We start from the raw sequence: 26850 nt of genomic DNA, 5'->3' as shown, positions 1-26850 counted from the left end.
ACACACCCAATGAAAATGGTTCGTTGGATCTCGATCATAGTGATACACATATTCATAATATTGAAACCAAAAGATGCAAAGTTAATTATGATAGTGCAACTTAATTGTGGCACTGCCGTTTAGGTCATATTGGTGTAAAGCGCATGAAGAAACTCCATGCTGATGGGCTTTTGGAATCACTTGATTATGAATCACTTGATGCTTGCGAACCATGCCTTATGGGCAAGATAACTAAGACTCCGTTCTCCGGAACAATGGAGCGAGCAACTGACTTATTGGAAATAATACATACTGATGTATGTGATCCGATGAGTGTTGAGGGTCGTGGCAGGTATCGTTTTTTTCTGACCATCATAGATGATTTGAGCAGATATGGGTATATCTACTAGATGAAACATAAGTCTGAAACATTTGAAAAAGTTCATAGAATTTCAGAGTGAAGTGGAAAATCATCGTGACAAGAAAATAAGGTTTCTACGTTCTGATCGCGGAGACAAATATTTGAGTTACAAGTTTGGTCTTCAAATTAAAACAATGTGGAATAGTTGCACAAATTCGTGCCACCTGGAACACCACAACATAATGGTGTGCCCGAACGTCATTACCATACTTTATTGGATATAGTGCAATCTATGATGTTTCTTACCGATTTACCACTATAGTTTTGGGGTTATGCATTAGAGACAGCTACATTCACGTAAAAAGGGCACCATCTAAATTCGTTTGAGACGACACCGTATGAACTGTGGTTTGGCAAGAAACCTAAGTTGTCATTTCTTAAAGTTTGGGGTTGCGGTGCTTATGTGAAATAAGTTTCAACATGATAAGCTCAAACCCAAATCGGAGAAGTGCGTCTTCATAGGATACCCAAAAGAAACTGTTGGGTACACCTTCTATTACAGATCCGAAGGCAAGATATTCGTTGCTAAGAATGGATCCTTTCTAGAGAAGGAGTTTCTCTCGAAAGAAGTGAGTGGGAGGAAACTAGAACTTGATGAGGTAACTGTACCTGCCCCCTTATTGGAAAGTAGTTCATCACAGAAATCTGTTCCTGTGACTACTACACCAATTAGTGAGGAAGCTAATGATGATGATCATGTAACTTCAGATCAAGTTACTACCGAACCTCTTAGGTAAACCAGAGTGAGATCCGCACCAGAGTGGTATGGTAATCCTGTTCTGGAGGTCATGTTACTTGACCATGACGAGCCTACGAACTATGAGGAAGCGATGATGAGCCCAGATTCCGCAAAATGGCTTGAGGCCATGAAATCTGAGATGAGATCCATGTATGAGAATAAAGTATGGACTTTGATCGACTTGCCCATTGATCGGCGAGCCATTGAGATTAAATGGATCTTCAAGAGGAAGACGGACACTGATAGTAGTGTTACTATCTACAAAGCTAGAATTGTCGCAAAAAGGTTTTCAACAAGTTCAAGGTGTTGACTACGATGAGAGTTTCTCACTCGTATCTATGCTTAAGTCTGTCCGAATCATGTTAGCAATTGCCACATTTTATGAAATCTGGCAAATGGATAAACAAAACTGCATTCCTTAATGGATTAGTTAAATAAGAGTTGTATATGATGCAACCAGAAGGTTTCGTCAATCCTAAAGGTGCTAACAAAATATGCAAGCTCCAGCGATCCATCTATGGACTGGTGCAAGCATCTTGGAGTTGGAATATACGCTTTGATAAGTTGATCAAAGGATATAGTTTTATATAGACTTGCGGTGAAGCCTGTATTTACAAGAAAGTGAGTGGGAGCACTATAGCATTTCTGATGAGTATATGTGAATGACATATTGTTGATCGGAAATAATATAGAATTATTCTGTGAAGCATAAAGGAGTGTTTGAAAGGATTTTTTCAAAGAAAGACCTTGGTGAAGCTGCTTACATATTGAGCATCAAGATCTATAGAGATAGATCAAGACGCTTGATAAGTTTTTCAATGAGTACATACCTTGAAAAGATTTTTGAAGTAGTTCAAAATGGAACAGTCAAAGAAAGAGTTCTTGCCTGTGTTACAAGGTGTGAAATTGAGTAAGACTCAAAGCCAGACCACGGCAGAAGATAGAAAGAGAATGAAAGTCATTCCCTATGCCTTGGCCATAGGTTTTATAAAGTATGCCATGCTGTGTACCAGATCTATTGTATACCCTACACTGATTTTGGCAAGGGAGTACAATAGTGATTTAGGAGTAGATCACTAGACAACGGTCAAAATTATCCTTAGTGGAATAAGGATATGTTTCTCGATTATGGAGGTGACAAAAAGGTTTGTCGTAAAGGGTTATGTCGATGCAAAATTTGACACTGATCCAGATGACTCTAAATCTCAATCTGGGTACATATTGAAAGTGGGAGCAATTAGCTAGAGTAGCTCCATGCAGAGCATTGTTGACATAGAAATTTGCAAAATACTTATGGATCTGAATGTGGCAGACCTGTTGACTAAACTTCTCTCACAAGCAAAACATGATCACACCTTAGTACTCTTTGGGTGTTAATCACATAGCGATGTGAACTAGATTATTGACTCTAGTAAACCCTTTGGGTGTTGGTCACATGTCGATGTGAACTGTGGGTATTAATCACATGGTGATGTGAACAATTAGTATTAAATCACATGGCGATGTGAACTAGATTATTGACTCTAGTGCAAGTGGGAGACTGAAGGAAATATGCCCTAGAGGCAATAATAAAATTATTATTTATTTCCTTATATCATGATAAATGTTTATTATTCATGCTAGAATTGTATTAACGAGAAACATAATACATGTGTGAATACATAGACAAATAGAGTGTCACTAGTATGCCTCTACTTGACTAGCTCGTTGATAAAAGATGGTTATGTTTCCTAACCATAGACATGAGTTGTCATTTGATTAATGGGATCACATAATTAGGAGAATGATGTGATTGACTTGACCCATTCCGTTAGCTTAGCACTTGATCATTTAGTATGTTGCTATTGCTTTCTTCATGACTTATACATGTTCCTATGACTATGAGATTATGCAACTCCCATTTACCGGAGGAACACTTTGTGTGCCACCAAACATCACAACATAACTGGGTGATTATAAAGGTGCTCTACAGGTGTCTCCGAAGGTACTTGTTGGGTTGGCGTATTTCGAGATTAGGAGTTGTCACTCCGATTGTCGGAGAGGTATCTCTGGGCCCACTCGGTAATGCACATCACTTAAAGCCTTGCAAGCATTGCAACTAATGAGTCAGTTGCAGAATGATGTATTACGGAACGAGTAAAGAGACTTGCCGGTAACGAGACTGAACTAGGTATTGAGATACCGACGATCGAATCTCGGGCAAGTAACATACCGATGACAAAGGGAACAACGTATGTTGTTATGCGGTTTGACTGATAAAGATCTTCGTAGAATATGTAGGAGCCAATATGAGCATCCAGGTTCCGCTATTGGTTATTGACCGAAGACGTGTCTCGGTCATGTCTACATAGTTCTTGAACCCGTAGGGTCCGCACGCTTAAAGTTCGATGACAGTTATATTATGAGTTTATGTGTTTTGATGTACCGAAGGAGTTCGGAGTCCCGGATGATATCGGGGACATGACGAGGAGTCTCGAAATGGTCGAGATGTAAAGATCGATATATTGGATGACTATATTCAGACATCGGAAAGGTTCCAAGTGATTCGGATATTTTCGAGAGTACCGAGGAGTTACGGGAATTCGTATTGGGCCTTAATGGGTCATACGGGAAAGGAGAGAAAGGCCTCAAAGGGTGGCCGCACCCCTCCCCATGGGCTGGTCCGAATTGGACTAGGGAGGCGGGGCGCCCCCTTCCTTCCTTCTCCTTTCCCTTCCCTTTCCTTCCCTCCTACTCCTACTACTTGGAAGGCCTCCTAGTTCTACTAGAAAAGGGGGAATCCTACTCCCGGTGGGAGTAGGACTCCCCTAGGGCGCGCCATAGAGAGGGCCGACCCTCCCCCTCCTCCACTCCTTTATATACGGGGGCAGGGGGCACTCCAAAGACACAACAATTGATTTGATCTTTTAGCCATGTGCGGTGCCCCCCTCCACCATAGTCCACCTCGATAATACTGTAGCGGTGCTTAGGCAAACCCTGCGTTGGTAGAACATCATCATCGTCACCACACCGGCGTGCTCACGAAACTCTCCCTCAACACTCGGCTGGATCGGAGTTCAAGGGACGTCATCGGGCTGAACGTGTGCTGAATTCGAAGGTGCCGTGCGTTCGGTACTTGATCGGTCGGATCGTGAAGACGTACGACTACATCAACCACGTCGTGCTGATGCTTCCGCTTTCAGTCTACGAGGGTACATGGACAACACTCTCCCCTCTCGTTGCTATGCATCACCATGATCTTGCGTGTGCGTAGGATTTTTTTTTGAAATTACTACGTTCCCCAATACACGCTCCTATGCTTCAAGACCTTCGGAACATGGCCAACACCGCCCTGGGCTATATCTGCGACGAGAACGCCCCGACCCCTCACTCAAGTGACTACGCCAGCCACCTGACCTTCTTCACCGAGGTGGTGATGCGCCTGGAGGCCCAATCTGCCAGAGCTCAGCATCTTGTGGAGGAGAGGGGTCGTGGCCTGCTTCAGCGCGCCTTCTCCCGTGTCTTCAGCCACCTCCTGAACGCCGACCCCAACTTTGACCTCGATGCCTCCATTGCCCCTGTACCCATGGCCGTCCGGGGCGACCTGGCGCGTTGGGTAGAGGACCACGTCGACGCGTTGGTCAGGGCCTTCACCTCGGAGAATGATGGGGTGGCGGTCATTGCAGACAAAGGTGACGTGGTCGACGACGGCGACGATTTCGACGAAGATGATGACTATGCGAGCGATACGTCCATGGACGATGCAGCGAGCGATATCTCTGGCTGATCCAATATTCTCCTGTTGTTTTATTCTGCATGCAAAACTCGGGCGCGACCCTTGGAAAACTTGTAAGAGCATTTTGAGAGAGGGAGCCCCTCTTGTAAGTAAATCGCAGTTTTTACTTTCCTATGCGATGTGGGTATGTGTCCTTGTGAGCTCATGAAGCTGGGGGTTAGTCTCCCGATGTGGTTTACCTTAGTCAGCGCCAACTTAGGGCTTGGTCGTGAGGCGACAAGTTCCTGGGAATCCTGCGAAGCTTACCGCCCCGTTTGAAGGGGCCCCGCGAGGGGTGAGCACCAGGCGTAGTGCTAGCGCGTGCTTTGTGCGGTCCGGCTCGCGAGGAGCTTTTCGAGGGAGAAGCGATGGACGTGAGTCCCAAACCAAACAAGATCCAGAAGGCGAGAAATGGCCCGAACGAGAAAAAGGCACCCACAGCGCGTTCAGCTTCAACTTAAGTCCAGTATCAAAAAGCAAAGCCACAGAAAGATCCAAAACAAAATGCCGCGTCCGGCACCCAGTCTAGTCTTTGGGTCTTCAAGTCTTCTCACCAGCACAGAGCTAAGTGATGTCCACTAGGCGTGGGAGGGAGCCCCAGGGCCTGAGGCCGGCGCTCCTGAGACTCCAGGGCGTGTACATCCCCAACTCATTATTACGTGAGAGTGTCACGGGCGGCGAGCTTCACAGGCACCGGGCCTTTTTCATAGGTACCGGCCTTGCTTCATATCGCTAGACGAGGGCCCCGCCTTGCGCCACCCTAGACCTCCTTTGAGCCGACCGGAGACCAGGATGACACAAAGTAGGGAAAGGGGACGCCAGCGGTTCCCTCGGCGACCATGGGTCCCCTACCGGGGAAGGGTCATTGTAGCCACCCCGGCAGAGGGCCTACCTCCGGGTGTCCCCTGGTTTCGCGTGTCTTGGGGAGGGGCCTCGCTCCTGGCTCCCTCCCAGCGGCCCCCATCGTGTCTCCCTTGTCGAAACGGGTGCCGCCATGCCAGGGTCGCCGATCGATGCTGCAAACTAATTCATCTGCAGCCCATGGTTAGCATAAGCCTGTTCCTGAGAGGTTAGCGGTACCCTATAGTTGTCGTTGCCGTCGCGATCGTTGTGGTTCTCCACTGGCTCTTGGAAGGCTTCGACTCCTAGCGCCCCTTCTCCCCAATCTTCTCCAACGAATGAGCCGATGTCGTCCTCTGGTGCGTACCCTTGGTCCATCATGCGGAGCACGTAGGCTTCCGGGGCCGTCACCCTGAACACTTCGCCGTGGTGCCCCACGCTCCATGTTGCTCCGCCCATGATGGCGTCCTGGGGATGATAATATGGCATCCGGCCGGGACCATGGGGGGTGACGCTCGCGCTCGTGCTCGTCGAGGGTGGCATGGTGGGGTTGGAGCCCCCTACGCCGCCAGCCGTGCTGATGTTGACAAAGCCCCCGGGCGTAGTCGATGGCGTGCAGGTGTGGTGAGGCTCGCCGCGCGTCCTTGTAGTGGTCTGGGAGGGGAGTTGATAGAAGAAGGGTGGCGCTCCCGACGCCACTGCGTCCAACGCTCGGCAACACGCTCAAGCAGCGTGTCCCGACCGCTCTCCATCAGCCTGCATCAGAGCAGCTCCCTTGCTACTGTGAGTGCCGCCCGCATGTTCGCTTGCTCCCGTCGTGAGTGTGGTGCTGTTGCTGCAGCACGACTCGCTGCCCTTGTCGTGGCTTGTACTTGCCGCGGGGTGAGGGTGGATGACGCCTGGCCGCGCTGTCCACGCCTGGCGGAGCATGGTGGCGCCCGCGCGCTTGGGGTGCGGGGTCGAGACCTTCATGGGCAGGCGGTGCCGTCCGGGCCGGCCAAGCTGCCTAGCGGTCGGATCCGGCCCTTGGGTCACCAGACATCATAGCCGGTGAACGTCGGAGAGCTGATTGACGGAGAAGAAGCTCCGGCGCACCCCTACCCGGCGCGCCAAATGTCGGATGTGGGGTTCCGGCTAACCCTTAAGGTTCGAACACTGGGGTGCGCACGAAGTCTTTCCCTCCTACCAATCTTCGCTCTAACTCGCTAGGCTCTGGCAGACGAACTCGACGAACTCGCAACACAGAAAGACACAGGGTTTATACTGGTTCGGGCCACCGTTGTGGTGTAATACCCTACTCCAATGTGGTGGTGGTGGATTGCCTCTTGGGCTGATGATGAATAGTACAAGGGAAGAACTACCTCCTGAGGTTGAGGTGTTCTTGTGCGTATGAACTTGTGTGTATCCCGTCTCTGCGGCCTCCTTTTCCTTTGGTGGCTAGTCCTATTTATAGAGGCCCTGGTCCTCTTTGCAAATATCGAGCGGGAAGGGAGCCAACAATGGTAGGCTAATTTGAAGGGGGACAACTAGTACGAGCTATCCTAACAAAAGTAGTCTTTGCCTGCACAAAGCTCTGGTGGTGACACCGTCTTGGGATCCACAATGACCTCCATCTTGCAGTCCATGGTCTTGGTCTTGTTGCACCGAAATGGCAACCTTTGCCTGAGGCCTCGGTACCCCGCGGCTACGCTTGCCCCCTTTGCACCAAAGAGGAAACAAGGACGTTGCGCACACTGGCGCCCGCCTGGTGTCGATCATCATGGCTCACATCACAAGAGCCTCGCGAGGTTTGCCCCGCCTTGATATCTCCGCTCCTCGTGAGCCTGCCTACCTAGGCCGCTCCAGAAGAGGTCTTGCGTCGTCCGCCTTGCGAGGGTCTTGGATGCCTTGTTGGTGAAGATGGGTCGTACGGCCTGCTGGCTTAGCCACGCCATGGGCCGCAGGCAGGCAAGTCTGGGGACCCCCGTTCCCAGAACGCCGACATTAGCATACTTTGGTAAAAAATGGCATAATAATCTTGGTTACCTCCAAAATGACCTAAACTTAGCTTATTTTCCCCGAAAATGACATAATAACCTTACTTAGCTCCAAAATGATCTATTTACATAGCAATATCATTCTTCATGCTAGCTTGAGCCCTCAACTAATATTTTGTTCCTCTCTCTTAGGCGCACCACAACAAGAAGCAAGTGCCAAATCTGTTCGACCTCTATGGCATGGCCCATACTGCCCCGTACAAGAAGGCGAAGCCATTCACTGGGTCTGACCTAGATCATCCAGAGAGCTTCACCAACATCTCCTCCCACCACAGGCTCGTGAGGTACAGAGACGAGGAGAAGGTGAGGAAAGGGGAGGACTTTAACCCGAGCCAGGATCCTTTTGATACAGAGCTGGTGATGATATCTGGTGGCGGGAGGTCCCATGGCTCCATAGCCATTGGTGATGGACTGATACGTTGTCCTAGGACTCTCCCGCAGATCAAGAAGTGCCAGAGTAGCTCTGATCCTGAGATAACGCCTCGTGCACGGCCCGCGGAGCTCGCTATGGCGGTTAGTTATACATACTCTCTCACCTTTCCTCCATTACATTATGTGTCCGTCCGTCGATGATTACAATGCTAACGAGGAGTGGTGTGTTGCAGGCCATGGTTGAGAAAGAGAGATTGAATACCCAGGCGCTTTTGGAGGAGGCAAAAAGGGAGGCGGCGGAGAGGGAGAGGGAGCTGGAGGAGAGGACGACTAAGCTGTTGGAGGAGGAGAGGAACCGGAACGAGGCGTCCAACCGGGCCCTATACGAGCTCATCATGGTACATTTCTCGTGCATATTAGCCCAATCATGCACGTAATGTTCGCATTACTAACTAATATGACTGACTCGTGGGAACAAAATGTGCAGACCATGTGTGAGAAAAATGGTCGGCCCCCTCCGCCGATGCCCCAGATTGCTCCGGCGACCATGGTGAGTTTGATTTGAATGGTCGTTAGTTACTAGTATTCACATTTCAGTTTGCATCATGCTAACGAGACATTATTGGAAATGATCTTTGGTGTAGCATGGTTCCCGACAAGCATCGACCAATCCTTCTGTCCGGCAATGGCGGAACCCCGACCGGTCCTTCACCTTCGTCTGCCACTGGCGCAACCCCGACCATTCCTACACCTCTGTCTGCCACTACCGCAGCCCCGACCATTCCTACACCTCTGTCTGCCACTAGCACAGCCCCGACCATTCCTACACCTCCATGATAACGGTATTTTTCTTCTTATTTAGCCTGTTTAGTCCATTTTTGACATAATTTAGCCTATTTAGTCCACAAATAACACAATAAGATGAAGAAAATCAAGGAAGAGGAAGGAAAGAAGGAATAGGAAGAAAAGAAGCATGTTTTTCTTCTTTTCTTCTTCTTCTTCTTCTTCTTCTTCTTCTTTTCCTCCTCTTACTTGTTTTTATTCGTAAATGGCATAATAACCTTGCTAACCTCATAAATGTCATATACTTCGCTTGTTGTCCTCTAAAATGACACAATAAGCTTAGTTAGGTCAAAAATGGCATAATTAGCTAGGTTAGCTAAAAAATGACCAAATTTAGCTAGGTTAGCTCCAATATGATCCATTTAACCTATGTTAGCTCCAAAATGACCTATTTACCTAGCTTAGCTCTAAATTGACTTGCACACTTAGCATTTTTAGCTACCTTAGCCCAAAAATGGCATCTTTGCCTACATTAGTTAGAAAAGAAGCAGATAAATAATATGAGAGGAGAGAAAGAAAGAGAAGATAAATTCTTGTTCTTCTTTTCCTCCTCTTCCTTTTCTTCTAGCTAGTCTTCTTCTTCTTCTTCTTATTCTTCTTCTAACTTTCATCTTTCCCAATTTCCAGATTTGCTTTACATGAGGAAGCTTGGATTCATGGAGTGTACTGTTCTTCTGGTGCTTCCTTGTTGTTTATGAAAACTTGTTTGGATATGTATGTCTATATGGATATGTTGTTGGAAACTTGTTTCTGGTTTATGTATGTATATATGGATATGTTGGACTTTGTTGAACTATGTTGTTGGATATATATGTTGGATTTGATGAAATATGTTGTTGGACATGCTGTTATATGTTGTTGGACATGTTTGGTATGTATGCATATATATCTGTGTGTGAAATCCTGTCAAATTAAATGGATTCAAATAAAAACAGGGGATATATAGCCTCTTTTCCGTATGCTAGCGGACGACAAAGAGCTTTGCCGTCCGCTAGCAGACGGCAAAGAGGACACATGGCAGCTACCTGTAGAAACTGGGAACATTGGCTGCCTATTTGGTCACTTTGTCGTCTGCCAGCAGACGGCAAAGTGACCAAATAGGACTGGCAAACAGGGCCAGCTATGTCGTCCGCCAGCAGACGGCAAAGATTCAAACCTCTTTGTCGTCAGACGGCGGACGGCATAGCTGGCCACGTGGTAGCTTCTCAGTGCTGGCCGAGCTGAGCTCTTTGTTGTCCTTCAACAGACGGCAAAGAGCTTTGCCTCTTTGTCGTCTGCTGGCGGACGACAAAGAGCGCCGTTAACCCCCTAACAGCTCTCACCCCACCCCACTGCCGTCCATGATCTTTGCCGTCTGCTGGCCTCGGACAACGGGCGCACAATCCTTTGCCGTTCGTTTCTAAGAAGCAGACGACAAAGAAGGCCTTTGCCGACACTCATTCAGACAGGCAGTTTGCCGTCTGCTGGCTGACGGCAAAGGCTTTTGCCGTCCGCCATGGCGGATGGCAAAGAAGCTGATGCCAGAAGTGTATGTGTCCATATGTGTGTTGTGGCTGAAGGGCAATGTGGAGACGGTGTGCTTGTTATAGAGACATAGAGAGGTGTGAATGTGCAAATGATCATGCATGGGTGAGACATAGACAGATGCCGATACGTTGTGTATACATGAGAGAACGGTCTTCTATTTGTACTTGTGTGTGTGTGTGTGAGAGAGAGGAGCATCCGTAACACAAAAACCATCTCTCTCGATTCGTTCGTCCCTCGCACGATCACATGTAACACATGCATCAATGCACACATTTTGACACCCTCACCCGGCCCCTGCCCACCTCAAGGCCCGCACATTGCTCTCTATCTCGCACGCACAATCTCTTCGTGAAAACCCTATTTAGCATGTAGCTTTCCATCACATACACACACATTTCTCTCCATTGGTTTGATTTCTCTCAATACCTGACACACGCACACACACACAAACACATGCACACACACACTCCCCGTCCCCTGAGCACACAATTCATCCCCATCCAAGGCTATATGGCGACCACTCTCGCTTGTGCTTCTCTGCACCCCAGCATGCACAACACCTCAACCTTCAAAGAGGGCATCGAGGAGATCCAAGATGGCGACCACACTGCACTGGAGAATCCGTGGCCATTTGGAAGCAGGATGATGTGACGACGGCTGACTGACTCCTCCCCCTCTCCCGCACAAAATTACCAATCCCTCTCTCTCCCGCAGAAAATTATCAATCCCTCAACCCACGAAATCCTTCCCCTCTCGTCCATGTTTTTCCAGTTCTCTCATCAAACCTGTTGTCTCTTCTCCTTCCACGTCTACAGAATCTGGATGCACACACATCTCACATATATTACATGTCTCCATCTATCTCACAGGTCTAACTTCTTCATCTCTCTTTCGCCCTCTCTCTCTCGTTAGGTTTGTCTCCTATTGTCTTGTCCACATAAACACAATCTTTACCGCCCTATCTGCTCCATCTTCACAAGCTCTCTCTACACGTTTCATTCACACATTTGGATGTGTTCAAAATGTTGCTTTTATAATGGATGATGTAGAGTTATGGTTGGTTTCGTTGCATCCTACAAAGTAATAACTATGAAATGCATTTAGATTCTCATTTGATTGGGATTATGTGAGTTTGAGCATATTGTGAAGTACCATAGACCTCGTATACATCTTGGAATTCAACAATGATTGTAACTTTGAATTGTATAGACCATTACATTCGAAGTTAGTAGCCTAATATATTTATTTCACAATCACAAAAAATGATTAATTCACTACAAACTAAGAAAACAAATGTGTACTCCCTCTGTTTTTATTTAAGTCCGCGTATTAGCATTGGTCAAACTCAAGTTTTTAAAACTCTTTTATAACAAAAAATATTAACATATACAATAACAAATAAGTACCATTATATTCATTATTGAATGTACTTTCACATTATACATATTTGTTATGGTAAATGTTTATATTTTCCTATAAACTTGGTCAAACTTTAGGAAGTTTGACTTCGGTCAAACCTAATATGCAAAGTTAATAAAATTGGAGGGAGTACTAGTAGTTACTAGTACTACTCGCTAGTTGCTTAGCCCAATCACCCAACACGCCACACGGGGAGTTCAGTGTCACAAAATTTTGAGGTCGGCGGGAAAATCTCCCACGACCCTGATTCGAGCAGTGAGAAGTTACCATCATAACCTTCGGAACAGGTCTATAGATTACGCTTGGTAGGGGCCTGTTTTCGTAACTTCAGGTTCACCCTACCCAGCGAACCCCACCCCGGCACCCAGAGTAGTACACCTGAATACTCCCCATTTTCTGTCCCCACACCAAAGTAGACTTTTCCACGACACCGTAGCCTTCGTGCTCCTCCCCTTCTTCGTCGGCGCACTTGTCCACCGCAGCGCATCTGCCTCATCGACGACCTCGTATGCCACACTGGAGCCGGTCCACCATCGTCGTCGTACACAGAGCCTCTTCCCCGGCACTGTCTTCCACAGTCTTGGATCTGCTTCCCAGAAGCCGACACCAAGCGCAGAAGCACCACCGTCGTGGACAATGAACTGACTCCCGTTGCCGACCGTGATGCACAAAGGACGCCGCGACCATTGTTCTCCTCCTTGATTGGTAATGTGTATTGAATCACTTAGCAGTACATGTGCAGTTCCAATTTTGTTCATACCTACCCTTCAAATTTCGGGTTGCTATTGTTCCCGTAAAAGTAATTGGTTATAGCCTCCATTCTCCAACAGAATATCAGCTTCTAATTGTGCGTCGCTCCTGTATCGCGCTGTGCTTGGGCAGGTTCTTCATCTGCAACCAGTAGTGTGGCAAATGATGGAAATTTTTTTAGAACTAGCAAGATGCCCGTGCGTTGCACGGAACATCAAGAGGCATTTGTATGCGTACTTTATCTTGTAGCAGAAAAAGATGAACGAGGGAAGGCCTTATTTGCAAATCTAGAGAGGGGTGTGGGTATGTTTTTGCAAAATTGCCATAGTTTCCTTCCTATCTGTCAGATATAAATCAGACGGCCTATATTACTAGATGGCAGGCACACCATCATCACCAACTCTGTTTTTAAAAGAACTAGCAAGATGCCCATGCGTTGCACGGAAAATCAAGATGCATGTGCATGAGTAGTTTATGTTGTGGGAGAAAAGGATGAACAAGAGAAGGTCTTATTTGCAAATGTGGAGAGGGGTGTGGGTATCTTTTTGCAAAACAGAGTTGGTGATGTTGGTGTGCCTGCCATCCTGCAATATAGGCCGTCCGATCTATAGCTGACGGATAGGAAGGAAACTATGACAATTTTGCAAAAAGATACCCACAACCCTCTCCACATTTGCAAATAAGGCCTTCCCTTGTTCATCCTTTTCTCCAACAAGATGAACTACTCATACAAATGCATCTTGATGTTCCGTGCAACGCATGGGCATCTAGCTAGTTGTTGCAAAAAGACCATGTGTGTGTGTTGTGTGTGTGTGAGAGAGGGAGAGAGCAGGAGGACGGAGTGCATGTGTGACAAAGACACAAAGAGTGTTTTTGCGAGAGGTATCAGCTTAAAATGAGGTGATAGTGTGTGTGCACGATCGAGAGGGCATGTCTCAAGAAGGGGCGACAAATCTACATAGATACAAGGAGTGCGAGAGACACATGTACGCGATAGTGGAAGCACGAGTGTGCGGGTGTATAAACCTATCTGGAGGCTAGTCGATCAATGATGTGAGAGAAAAACGAGTCGAGGGTGCGAAAGCGAGAGTTTTGTGGGTGTGAGAGAGAGGCGATAGTCGGGAAGGGGAGTGGAAGCAGGAGCTATGTGTGTGTGCGTGACAGAGAGCGGGGGAGTTTCTCTGATCGGTAAACAAATGAATAATGTCAGTTCTATAACTGGGATGGAGACAGAAAGGAGACCGCAACAAATGTTGTGTCTGTAGGAGAGTGTAATTTTAGTGGTATGACTCATATCTAGACACATATAGGGTGTGTGAGAGAACCCCATAGAGAGAAAGACAAAGTGAAAGACAAGTGAGACTGTGTGTGTGGCGGTGAAAAAGAAAGCTTAGGTACCTAGTGATACCAGAGAATGGTAGAGACGTGAGAGATAATGAATACAGTGTAATGTATAATGATAGGGAGAGTGTGACACTTCTCAAGGGAGACGTCGAGAGACCATGTTTGCGAAGATAGGAGAAACATGAAGTGAGCGTCCGGGTGAGCTGGAGAAAAGAGAATGATAGCTACATGAAGGAGCATGCGAGAGAGATGGGCGTGAAAGGAGTCAACATAAAAGGGATTCAAATATTTGAATGCGAGATGATGATACATGTAATTCATACTCAAACCAAAATTGATCTATCAAACATGCATACTCATATGAATTCACGGGCATCTATGTTATTTAATATGTAGATATTACTGATCCATACATTTTAGTAGAACATAATTTAGTTTATTTTTTTTTAATTCAACCTTATGATTTTGAGATCATTATATTTGTAAATCATATTATATACATATAAAGGAGCAGAATTCTTTGTTGTGCTTTTGAAAGTATATATACAAAATGATGTATATAGAATTTTATTCCAATCGCAAATGGATCCTGCCCGAACAAAAATAGAATACAAACTAGATTCGAATTGAGTTAGCATGGTAAACGTGCACTCTTGCTTTGCAAAAATTTGAACGAAGCAGGGAAAGTCGCAGTCACCGCCCGAAACCAAAATCTGCGACATGGAAATTATTGCCTATCCGTGACACGCAAAGCCTATCGGCTCGATTTCTATAGGTTTCGATAGGGGTAGGTTTGTAATTTCACTCAAACATGACATAACCGCCTCTCACCCGGATTCATACACGGTGGGTGCCAAAACACAATGTCTCCTCGGCCAAAATCGACTCCCTCCCCAATTCATACACGGCGGGCGCCAAAAACAAACTCTCGTCGACAAATATTCGGTGTATGCAAGATTATCGTCCTATCCCCAACCGACTAATATTGATGTGATGTAGGAAATTTTAAACAGGGCTAAGTTTGTAAATTTCCTGGCATTTGAGAGAAGCACACCCTGAAGACATGGTTCCCCCCTTCCTCTCTCCCTCTATTTCCTCATTCGTACTCCGTGGGCGCCAAAACACCCTCTCCACCCCAGCCTCCTCCGTCTGCCACCCCATCCACCGTTGTCCTCCTCCATCATGTTGGAGCTGATACCCCAACGCCGTTGTCCATTACAAGAGATCAACCTCTCTAATCCATGGCTTCGGACCGGGATCATTGCATCTCGTCCTCTCGCTTCATCCCCGTCGTCGTCCACCTTGTCGCTGCCGCTCCTACGACCGTCTTGTCCACCACACCCCGCCGCCACCGTCTACCCCATAGATATGCTTCCACACCGCTGACGGCCATCGCTACCGCAGCACCGTCAAATTCTCAGCAGATGCATACACGGCGCCGCACCAGAGGCGGTACTCTTTCGTATCTGCTCAACTTATTTATCGCAGCAAGAAAATAGATCGCCACTGCTTTACTCTGATTGCTTGTGCATCTCTTACTTGCTAGTTGAAAGCAAACATTGGTTTCGAAGTTAACTTTGTCTGGTTTGCACCTTCAGATCTGCCATGGCACGCTCAACACTATACTCACAATGTTTATGGTTTTCCCCTTTTATATTCCACACTAGTTAAATGACAGTAGACTAAATTTCAAAATTGGGTCAGTCGATTTTTCAGAGCTCGCTGGAGTTCGCCGGTGCGAAGGAAGGGGCTCGGGTGGGGACAGTGGTTGTGGGGGCGGTGGTGGGGCCTTGCCGAATGAAGAAAACTCGACGCGGGTGGGGGTGAGGGTGGGGGTGGCAGAGGAACACAGGCGGTGGGGGCCGGTGGTTCGGCCGGCAGCCCGTGGGGTGTTCTGTATGGGAAGAATCAGAGACGAGGAAGAACAAGGGTTAGGAGACATAGGATCTTCATCCAACCGCCTGAAATGGTTGACTGACCCAAATGACAAAAGTCACACGACTTGCATGCAGACATGCGTTTATATTCAGTACCATCATCGTACCTGCTTAGCACTGCTCCTGAATCTATCAAGCTAAACAACGTGCCACTCATAATTACAAACTTGTTGCTCTAATATGAATCTGATATGATGCTGATATTAGTAAAACAGATAACGTTTAATTGGTCAGCTAATGTTCCTACTTTACTTTCGAAAAGCACGTGCACCACATATAGAGAGACAACAGGGAGTTGCATTCTAAATGCGCTCTGGTTCATCATGTGTGGGCACTGCGCAACGAACATCTTATTATCCATAATCTGCTTGCTCTTCTTTAGCATGTTCATCTTTCGTTTTTTCTTTAATAAGTACTCTCTCCTTTCCTAAATACGAGTCTTTGTATAGATTCCACCATGGACTACATATGGAGCAAAATGAGTGAATCTACACTCTAAAATGTATTTGTATACATCTGTATGTGATCCATACTAGAAATCTCTACAAAGACTTATATTTTGGAACGGAGGGAGTATGATAGTAGTACAATATGTTCCTTGTAGTGAAGATGAGCAGGGACATTTGAAGTGTAGAGGTCTATATGGTCGGTTGTGATGGACACTTTGAACTCTTCGGGCCTCTTTGATTCGTAGGATTTTGTAAACATAGGAATATGATTCATAGTGGCCTGCCCACTTGAATCCTATAATATTAGCAAGGAAATGCGTGGAGATGTGTCGCCTTTGAGAGTTACACTGATATTAACAGTACCGCACCTTTAGTTGAAGAGAGCTGGTATCCGAAGCCTTTCTAACCATACCGACAATACTAGCACATATATTCCAGCAAGTTCCACTTTGTTGATTTTACTCCTGATGCTTACAGTTTTCCCTTTATAACTACACTATGATCTGCGTAGCTGCTATGTGTCATCACTAGCAGCAGTCCACTCTTGAAGCTAAACAACACACCAATCATAAGTCCAAAGCTTACTTCTTCAAATATGAATTGTGATATGATACTGATATTAGTTAAAAGACACACATTTAATTGGTCAGGTAATGCTCCCACTTGATTTTCCAAATGCATGTGGCCACATATAGAGAGACATCATGGAATTGCATTTCTTTGGGCACTGTGATTCATCATGAGTGGGCAACCAACATTGTATGCAATGAAGCGGAACCTCAAGAATATGCTTCCTCTTCTGTTCTTTAACATGTTCCTCTTTTGTTATTCTGTATTTAGTACGTACAGTATGTTCCTTGTCCGGAAGGGGCGCAGGGACATCTGCAGTCAACACCTGATAGAGCTGGCCTATACGTGATCGATAGGCTTTCAATTAGTAGCGGCAATTCAACATCGTATTTCCAGCCAAATCCACTTTCCCGATTTATATATCATGGTTATGGTGTAGCCCTTTTATGTACACTACGGTCTGCCTAGTTGTTGTGTGCTCTTGTTATCATGGTTTGGCACTAAACCTCTATACAATATATTATGAACCTATCATCTACCAACTATCCTTACTTCTGGAACCTATTTTTGTGTGTACTTGTGCCAGATTATATTAATGCACGCACCATATTACAGCACACATGAGCTCTCTCATCAGAATCCAGTGATAGCACACAAGGGTTTACAGGGGCGCCCCTATATTAGAATATCCTATGCATTACAAAGATAATCTCACTACTATTTATGTTTTCATGGTTCTCAGATATTATATGTAATTACAATGAATATCAGAATCTGCGCATCAGAAGCATATTGTGGAACACTGCGACGACTTACAAAATTGCCACCAAGGCATTGAGTGCCATTCTAGATGCAATGAGACTCATACGCTCCCCACCTGTAGATTCTTGTTCAGATATGATCCTAATGACTATTCTAACCTCGAGGAGTCAAAGGCAGATGGCATATCTTGTTCACCCATCAAGGTGCATGTTCTAATTTGGCAAGGTTTTATTGATTGCGCGTATCTTGCATATGTTATCTTGCATTTCTTCTACTTTGTTGCACCGGCATCTGCTTAGTTTACTCATCATATATGTCAAGATGCCATGCCCATCCATTATCAATACATATTCCATCTGTCATCATACCATGTTTTTCTACTCAAATGTTGTTCTTGTGCATCAGACATCAAAAAGGAAGAGGGTGATTGCTGAACCTGAAGGAGCACCAGCAAAGTCCTTGAAAAACATGGTGGTGCCAGAGAAATCAGACAGCACCCCACTTATATTGGTTGTACAACCAGTGACACAAAACGTAGGACCAACTCCAACAGACTATACCCATACTTCACTGGCCACACCACTAGCCCCACCACACAGGACCTATACTCTAAAAGGTATGCCGATTTCAGTTGCCATAGCACCAGCCATACCACAGAAAAATCCTGCTCCAGCAAAAAGTACAACAAGTCCACCGGCCGAAGACCTATCCCAACTGCAGAGATGGCCAATTCCTGCAGATTGGAACCCCATTCTAGTTATTCCCAGTTTAAGAGACAATGCTTTAAATGTTGTTAGGGACTACGTGCATATATTCCCATCATGGGAAGATTATAGTGAAGACAAACACCATTTTCACATCTTCCTGTCCCACTTGCGTGTAAGTGCTATTATTCATGGTGATTATTTTCCTGTTTTCTACTGATTGACCACATCAATGATTTACATTACATTGTTGTAAGTAGGCGAGGGTCAATCTGGATAGTCATGACGAGCAAAGATTGCTTGCGCTTTTCAAGGAAGCATTGTAGTAGTATCGACGTTACCTGAGGAAATCACACTTTGATGGCAAGTCTATAAACGAATTTCCGGTGAAGTCTCTTGTGCTAAATTTTGAAGACATTGAATGGAAAAACATTGTTATGCACTGGTCTCGTTCCCAGGATGAGGTACTGTCTATGATATCACATGAAAATTTGAACTTCTACTTTTTCGCATGTGCCTGATGGATCTTTTTTGCAGAAAATCAGCTCGAAGAAGAATTCCGATTTGAATAGAACAACATGATATCGCAAATATGTTGGCCGCTGCTTTGCTCTTGTTAGTACCTATTGTCCTGTATCACTGTACTCGCATTCATACCTAGTTCATTATGTGACAGCGGTATGCATGATAGCTTGCTTATCAATTGTTCGCTCCAAATTATCTTATCTGTATTAATGGTTACATTAGTGTAGAATATATCCAATGACAATGAATCTTTTTAGCTCTGCATTATTCTTGTAAGTACCTGTTGTCCTTTATCAGTGTACTTATACTGACAGGTAGTTGTTCATGTACCATCACTCTGCAGCTTATTTTCCTTTGCCCTCCATTTTCTACGCATCAGATCTATATTTAATCTTACCATAAGGTTGGATAACACTGATTTTCCTGAAGAAGTTTAGCTCTGCATTGCTCTTGGTTGTACCTTTTGCCTGTATCGCTGTACTTACATTTATAGCTACTTGGTTATGTAGCATCACTCTTCATCTTATCTTAAATATTCTCCATTTTTTCTTATATTATCACATCTATATTTACTCTTAACAAAATGTTGAATAAAGGCAATGCTTATGAAGAAGATTCTGTGGTAAACTTCTTGAATTGCCCCCCCCCCCCATCAGCATGGAAACGGGCCTTATAGAGCCTGTCTTCACCAATAATGTAAGTTTGTCCTTATCAAGCCTTCAATCTTTGTTGTGTATATTTGGTTAGGCATCACTGCAACAGCTGTTTATTTTTGGTGTTTGCATCAAATTGCATGTTTAAAGTTTATTATGTAGTTCATAAACAAAAGTTTGTCCTTCTCAATTTAAGTTTTCAATTGTACAACCAAGTTCCTTCTTCATACCATGTAAATTAAACTATACAGAGCAAGTGATCTTCTTTTGCACTGCATGTATGCTTCTGTTCTTGATCCGTAATCTAGTGGTGTGGTGAATGTACCCACTACAGCACAATGTCATATTCTGCAATGTCTTAACTATGAACAATGTCATATCATTCTACTATTATTTAAACTGTCTCTTTATTTGCCAATATGAAATGGGATAAATTGACAGCGCACTAACCATTGATACTTATGAATTCTTAATCTATAATCCAGTGGTGTTGTGAAGCTGCCAACTCCTTCACAATGGCATTTCCTACCATGTCTTAACCTGAACAATACCATCTTGTGTTAGTGCTATTTTAAACTGTGTCACCTTATTCATCAGTAAGAAATGTGATGAATTGTCAGCACTGATACTTATATGTGCAAAACTTGTCATCTGTCTACTTGTTTTTCTTTCAGAGTGAGGAGGATATAAGTGTCAAACAAGCGCAGTCTCATCAGCTTCCTCAGCTGCTTGCGCTGTAGCTCCCGAGCAGGGCTAATCTTTCTTGAACTCTATTGAAGTGTTGTCGGTTTTGTATATTATTTTGTCGGCATGTTTATTTGCACTGGTGGCGATCTTTGATGCCCAGTGTATGTAATCTGCAGTCTGCTTGTGCTTTATTATCATAGTGGCGAACTTTGATGCCCAGTGGATGTAATACGTTGTAATGTCTTTATTGTATAGTCTAGGTTTTTTCTTATTCACGATGTTGCAGTTATTTTACTGTATATATACCCCATCTTCGCGGTAAACCGGCCAAACCGTAAAATTACGGTACATAACCGGGCCGTCATGCAAATCACTACATAATCGGTCCATTAACAGGCCTAAATGTAAACTGGCCCACTAGTAGATTTAGGCCTCTAATAGGCCGAGTAAACCGTCAGCCCTATTTCGCAAGAAAACTCAATGGGCTTTTAGGAGGCTGAAAAGTAGGTTGGGCCTGAAACGTGCCGAATAGTTCATGAGCCGGCAGCAGGCCGAAATAGACCCCAGCACATGATTGTGCCAATCACATCACGAGCCGTTAACCGGCCAAAATTGTTTTGGTCCTTATTTGGCCCAATCAGATTATCGGCTGTGAGCAGGCCGGATGCAAACCGAGCCGTAGTTAGGCCCAACAATATGACAAGCTTTTAACATGCCGAAATAAATATAGGGCCGAAATGTTAAACAAGCCTTTAACAGGTCGAAACTAATATCAGGCTAAATTACTAAATGGGCCTTTAGTAAGTGGGCCCAAAAGCATAGCGTCCAGTTGACGGTCCGAATCTGATATGGGCCATAATTTAGCCCAAAGCCTCTTAAAGGGTTGGATCTAACCTAAGCCATAGTGTGGCCCGGAACATGGTAGGCTTTTAACGGTCCGGATCTCATCTGGGCCTTTATTGGGCCCGAAACATGGCAGGCTGTTAATGGACCGGATCAAATATGGGCTGACATTTGGCCCAAAACATGGCAGCCTGTTAACGGCCTGGCCTATTAGTTTCCTCAAAATCTTGTGGGCCTTTAGCTGGGCCGACCCATTATGGTCAGCGAAATCCCGTGGGCCATTAGCTGGGCCGGCCCATTATGGTCGATGAAATCTTGTGGGCCTTTAGTTGGGCCGGCCATTTAATCTTTATGGGCCACGTTTGGGCCGGTCCACGTGTCAACATATCATAGGTGCATCTGGCCCATTGGATGAGTGACACCTGTGCCAACGCGGAGCAAACACGTGGTTCCGTCGGCCAATGAGAATTTTACACATGGAAAATCATCATTGGTCGTGGCTGTTAGCGGGTTATCGTATCCAAAACCGGACCCGATAGCTTAACGGCGACCCGTTACGGTGGATGCCACGTGTCGGTCAACCTTGACGAAAGCACTTCCATGACGCGGCATTTATCGTCATGGAAGTGAACACTTCCATGATGATAATTTTAGTAATGTCATGGAACACTTCTACGACAACACAGGTATGACTATCTTGATTCTGACATAAAATCGTCATGGATGTACATGCATGATAGAAAACATGACCTACTTTTTTTGACAGAAAGACTGTAAGGGAGGCCCCTATAGTATAATTGGTGCAACAAACCCAAATTACAAGTATCATGCCTTGGCGGGTGGGAAGGCATCAACCCCTTCCCACCACTAGGCTATGCCTTAGTCTGCAACATGACCTACTGTGACAAACATGTATCATCACGGAAGTGTCTTTTTTTTGTAGGGATGACACCAGCATCTTGCAGCTTGCGGGTTTCTTGGACAATGAACAACTGGTTCTCTATGGACTGCCGCCATGCCTTCTGCTTCACCGGGCATACATTGGGGCATACGTTGAGGTGATGCTCAATCACCCCCTTGGGACTCCGACCAGGTCCTTGGGCTCCCATCGAACACCTCCCTATTCGCGCGCATGAAATCGACTAGTGCCTTTTCTTGGTCTGGGCGAGGTTGGCGCCCATGGTGAAGGTGGCTCCTGATGCCCCATCTTGATTGACCGGCACCTACTTCATCTCGGCCCGATCTTGAGAGACCAGCGGATTCTTCTTCGCCGACGCAACCACCGGGGCCTCAGGGACCTCTCCCGCTTCCGGCCGCGCGGCAGCCGCAGGCCTAAAGGCGAGCTTGAGAGCCGTCAGTGCCTCCTTGGTGTCCCCGTCCATGGTGAGGACGCTGCTGCTTCCCGACATCTTCATGAGGTTGTAGGCAGGGTGAGTTCCTGCCATGAACTTGGCTAAGGCAAGGTACCCGAGGATGGCATTGTACGGGAGGCCGATACGGGCGTTGTCGAAGTCGATGAGATCGGTGCGGTAGTTGTTGTGGGTACCAAGGTGACGGGGAGGCGGATCTGCCTCAGGGGGCTGGTGGAGCCGTCGACGATCCCAGAGAACGGCTTGCTAGGGCGGAGTCGTCCGTGTGATACGTGGAGCAAGCCAAAAGCTTCCACGGAGAGCACATTAAGTTCGGCCCCGCCGTCGATGAGAGTCTTGGTTACCGCCACGTTATAGATGGTGGGGTGCAGAGCATCAGGAGTGCGCCTGCGCCCACGGTGGTCGTAGGATGGTCTCTTGAGTCGAAGGTGAGGTCGGCCTCGGGTGTCGCCCACCCCTGAGGAGTCCCCTATCACACGCAGGTGGCACCTGCTTGGCGAAAGAATTGCTTGATATGGCAGTCCGATGGCGGTGCCTGAGAGCCACCGAGGAGGGCTCCGACGGTGTGGGGCGCTCGTGCCGCGAAGTGCGCAATGAAGTGGCCGCACATCTCCTCCCAGGAGGCCATAGAAGATTCCGATAGACTGAGAAGCCAAGCGCGCGGTATACCAACGAGGGCCATGGGGAACCAGTTTGCCATGACCTTTTCATCACCGCCTTCTGCCTAGACAGCCTCCTCGTACGCCTGAAGGAAGCCTGTCGGGTCTGCCGCGCCGTCGTATCGGGGCGGCAGGTCGGCCCGAACTTGGGTGGCCACCGTACCCGCCATAGAGCAGGGGTGAAGGCTCGGAGGCCCTCGACGTCCGCCCCCCCCCCATGCGCGTCGGTCGATCCACCCGGAGGGGCGGCGCCTTCCATGGAAGCCGGGCGAAAGGCCAAAGCAGGCAGAGGGATGGGGTGGACGGGAAGGCAGAGCTTCGACGCACCCCTACCTGGAGCGCCAAATGTCGGATTCCGGGCTCCGCGGACCCTTGAGAGGTTCGAACATTGGGTGCATACGAAGTACTCCTTCTCCCCAACCTGCCGGCCCAAGGATTCCACAGCCTAGCTCGACGAACCCAAGGGACAAGAGACATAGCGGTTTATCCTGGTTTGGGCTGCCTTGCGGTGTAATACCCTACTCCAGCTTTGTGGTGGATTGCCTCGAGGGGCTGAGGATGAACTAGTACACTGGATGAATAGCCTCAGGAGGTGAGGTGTTCTTGAGCTCGGTGAGCTGGTGGGCGTGAGGATGGTCTGAATAATCCAATCCCCCTCTCTGGTGGTGGTTAAGTCCTATTTATAGTGGCCTTGGTTCTCTTTCCAAATGTAGGCGAGAAGGGATCCCACAACGGCCAAATTCAAAGGGAGACAACCAGTACAAGTTATCCTGAAAAAAGTAGTCTTCGCCTGCAAAAGCTCTAGTGGTGACGTCGTAGCGGGCTCAGGGATGACCTCCGTCCTGTCATCCTGGCGGTCTTGGTCTTGTTGCACCAACATGGAAACCTTTGCCTGATTCCTCAGGACTCCGCGCATGCGCTTGCCCCCTTGGAACAAAAGGGGAAACTGGTATACTGCGCCCGCTGGCGCCCGCCTGGCCTTGGTCGTCATGGCTCACGTCTTGTGAACCTCGCGAGATGCACCTTGCCTTGACATCTCCGGTCCTCGGGAGGAAGCCTAGTGAGGCCGCCCCCAGGGAGGTCTTGGTGTCATCCGCCTCGTGAGGCTTGGTCCCTTGTGAGGGTCTTAAGACATTGCTGCTGAAACTAGGCCGTACCAGGCCGCTGATGGAGCCACGCCATGGGCCGCAAGCAGGCAAGTCTGGGTACCCCCGTTCCCAGGACGCCGACAGCGACCACCCAGAGTCATCCAACGGCAGCCACCCATTCTGCGTCTTCCACAACGTGCACGACCACAACACCAACGACTGTCAAGAGCTTAGGGCCATCGGTGATGGGCGCTTTCGTCGTCACCCAGAGAACAACGATCGAGGCTACGACCGCGGAGGCGGCCGAAGCAGAGGACGTTGGGACGACCGTGACCCCCGCCAGGAATGGCGCGACCAGCCCCGTGAGGACCACTGACAGGGCCAGCCTCATGAGGGTGCCTGGAGAGATCAGCCTCGCGAGGACCGTCCTTAGGGCAACGCTGGCCTTCCCCCGCTGTCGCGACCACCAAGAAGGAACGATGACCATCACCAGGACGAGGGGGCTGGGGGCTTCTAGGAGCCTCGTGCCGTCCATTGCATCCTAGGCGGCGCTCAGGCCCCAGCCTCCCATCGCATCTTCAAGCAGTTTGCGAGTGAGGTAAATGCGGCCCTCCCCAAGCTCGAGGCAACATGTCCACTCAGGTGGTCCAAGTACACCATCACCTACAGCTCTTCCGACCAGCTAAAGTGTGCGGCAACTGCCGGTGCCCTTCCAATGCTCTGCTCGCCTACCATCAGGAATGCGCTCGTCACCAAGACACTCATCGATGGCGGTGTGGGGCTCAATGTCCATTTCATCAAGACGTTCGACCGCCTCCAAGTGCCCTACGACCAGCTGTAGTCCACCAAGCCTTTCTCAGGAGTGACCGACGGCTCCACCACCCTGATAGGGCAGATCCGCCTCCATGTCACCTTCGACACCCGTGACAACTATCGCACTGAGCTCATCGACTTCGACATCGCCCACATTCGCCTCCTGTACAGCGCCATCCTCGGGTATCCGGCCCTGGCCAAGTTCATGGCGGTGACCCACCATGGCTACAATGTCCTCAAGATGCCAGGAAGCTGCGGCGTCATCACGATCGCCTGCGAGGAGAAGGACGCGATGTGCTCTCTTGAGCATGCCTATCATGCTGCTGCGGTCAAGGACACGGACAATGAGGGTGTTGTCCACCATCCTGAGGTTGTCCCCAAGAATAAGAAGCAGTTGCTCTGCCAAGGAACTCAGGAGGGCGGGATGCCCGGCAGTGCTGCCTTAGGCTTTGCGCCCACTAATGGGGCGCCTCATCCTCTCGCATAGGAAGGTGTGCCCGGCGCCCCTCTCAGACTGGGCTTGCAGGCTCTCCTATGGAGGGCCTCCAATCTAACCAGCGTCACGAGGGAGGTGTTCGGGCACCATGTGGAGGCATGCTTCCGTGAGGAAAGCGCAGGACGTGAGGCGCCAGACGCTCAGGAGTTCATGACCAAGGCAACCGAGGAGCTTCCGGAGGCAAGAGCTATGTGGGGCGACCGTCACCCGCCACCCGGTGTAGCTCCCTGCCCCGGCGAGGACAGTGAGCTACACGCCTGCGTCAACATCCCTCGGCTCAACAGGGCCGTGTCTCAGGAGATCTTCTGGTTGTCCCGTGTAGGCCGATACGAGGGCCCGCCTCATAGCTATGTCTACATGCCTTCCGGCTTGTTCAACAGGGCTGCCGTACATCAGCGCCACATGCGCGACATCCTGGCTGCTAATGAGGCTACGCACCAGGCGATCCTGACGGAGATGGCAATGGATCCTTGTGAGCCCCCCAGGCCTCCAAAGCCTCTCGAGGTTCAGAACCCAGGCGGCTCATGAGGGGCAATTTCCGCAACACGCATCTTCGGCTACTGCAACATCCCTTCAGCAACGGTGCGAGGTGACATCTTTTGGTTTGTCCAGTTGGGAGCGACCCTCGGGATGCATTATCCCCAAGCCGCGTGGGTCCGTCACTGCGGCATGTATCCTTCTTGCATCTATCAGAACTGACTTTACCTTCGATCATGAGTTGGTTGATGATTATCATCTGTGTGTCCGGTGCTTCGTCGCCATGAATGTCGTACGCCCTTGCAAGCCCACCCAAGACCGCCTCATGATTAAGGACGGGCACGACGTCTGTGCTTGGGTTCGTCCCTGCAGCGTCGCTAAACCGAACTGCCTGAGCTCTGGCTCTCGGGCTAGCTCCCGTGCAAGTCACCTCCCATGGTCCTTGGTGCCTTATTCTCGCATGAGCTAATCGCGGACGGATGAGTAAGGGCGCGCGACCAGGTGCCTCGTTACCACGGGTGTAACATCCCAAATTTTCAATTTGGAATGTTATACATTAGATCATCACTGCATATCATATTTTTATCTGCTTTTGCCCTGATCCAGAAATTCTGCGCAACTCAAGGACCCATGGAGAGAGTTGGGGATTTCGTTATTTTCATATTTGAGTTTTCTCAAATTTTGAAAATAGGATCATTTGATTTTATTTATTTTTCTTCAATTATTTCTATCATACAAATATGAGAGAGGGAATAAAATGACTTTCCCAAAATAAAGAAATATTGAAAATTTA

The sequence above is a fragment of the Triticum aestivum genome, chromosome 4A (assembly GCF_018294505.1).
Source record: "Triticum aestivum cultivar Chinese Spring chromosome 4A, IWGSC CS RefSeq v2.1, whole genome shotgun sequence".
Classification (NCBI taxonomy): Eukaryota; Viridiplantae; Streptophyta; class Magnoliopsida; order Poales; family Poaceae; genus Triticum; species Triticum aestivum.
Note: the sequence above shows the minus strand (reverse complement) of the source record.